Source organism: Colobus angolensis, unplaced genomic scaffold, assembly GCF_000951035.1.
Source record: "Colobus angolensis palliatus isolate OR3802 unplaced genomic scaffold, Cang.pa_1.0 Scaffold114, whole genome shotgun sequence".
In the NCBI taxonomy this organism is placed as follows: Eukaryota; Metazoa; Chordata; class Mammalia; order Primates; family Cercopithecidae; genus Colobus; species Colobus angolensis.
The window spans coordinates 2981198-2982777 of record NW_012112475.1 but is presented as its reverse complement, the minus strand read 5'-3'; positions in this window follow the sequence as shown (position 1 = coordinate 2982777).

The following is a 1580-nucleotide window of genomic DNA, read 5'->3' as shown; positions in this document are numbered from 1 at the left end:
AGAATCGCTTGAACCTGGGAAGCGGAGGTTGCAGTGAGCCGAGATCATGCCACTGCACTCCAGCCTGGGCGACAGAGCAAGACTCTGTCTAGAAAAACAAAGCAAAGCAAAACAAAACAAAACAAAGACTCTACCTGGAGCTGTGATGTGTCTTTTGGGAAGAAGGGTGGAATTATAATCTCACTCCGGTTAGTGAAATGATGGGTGACCTTTAACAAGTTATTCCTCTTTTGGGGGCTTCAATTCCCACATCTGTCAAATAAGATTGAGTTGGAACAATTAATAAGGCTCCTTTCAGCTTAAATATTTTTAGATTTTTTTCTAGGCAGGTTTTTAAGCGAAACCAGCCCTACTTTTGTATTTATATGTCTTCTATAGCCAGTTGTTCAATCCCTGCAAGAGAGCAAGCTCTCCTGTCCCTGGGTTTCCATGTGAACAAAGTATGTTGGAGACCAATGTTCTATCTTGTTGAGGACTTTCCAAGGGTTGTTCTGGAAATGGAAATCTAGCCCAGATCACTCCAGGGGACTAATCCCTGAATAATGTTGTCCCTTGACACGCACACATATTTTCTGATGTTTTTCTTGACCTTGGAACTGGTTAAAGACTGCACAGAATGTTCAATGAATTCTTGCAGACTGCCACAAAGAAGTCCTTCCCATCCAATATATGATTTCTCCCCCAGGACCGAGATTATTTTGGAAGCAATCCTTCTATTGTTGGAGGCAGTTTAAGGATGTCACCATAAAACAGACTTCACCTTGTTCCTTTTCTGTTTCTCTCCATTGCGATTCAGGTTTTACGTGTTTATGGTCAAGGAGACCTGGGTTATTTTTGGATAACTGGCACAGGGGTCAAGAGAAATACAGAATTATTTCATGGAATAAACCCTAGATTGGGAACTGGGAGAGCTGCTCTTGCTTTCTGACATGTTGTTTATATTCTCTGGGTCTCAGTCTCCTTATAAAAGTTAGAATGATATTGCTAGAAAGGACCCTTCCTCCAGCGCAGTGGAGGGAGATTTCTCTCCTGCTTTAACATGCCCCAAAGGCACTCTGGGCAGCAATGGTGACTGTTACCCACCCAGCTAGCCAGTGTGACTCAGTGTGGCCATGCTTGAGTCACATATTCAGTGTTTTCAGTGGCTGTGTCACCAGGGATTACCAGAAGCCTTTGCTGTTTACCCACAGCTAACAACCTGACAGGATAGGGTCAGCAGCTTCTAGTTAACAGCTGGCCAAAAGAAATAGGGAGACATCTCTGCAGGGGAGGAGGTTCATGGGAGTTTGTGCAAGCCAGAGAGCCTTTTTCTCTCTCGTGGTAGTTTGTTACTGCAGCAATAGGAAACAACAGCACGCATTCACTCAGGAGCTGGGAGGGGTTGCCAGTGTGCCTCCCCTTCACGAAATCGCTTCACTTTTTTTTTTTTTTTTTGAGATAGAGCCTCGCTCTGTTGCCCAGGCTGGAGTGCACTGGCATCATCTCGGCTCACTGCAACCTCCACCTCTCCGGTTCAAGCAATTCTCCTGCCTCAGCTTCCTGAATGGCTGGAGTTACAGGCGCCCGCCACCACACCCGGC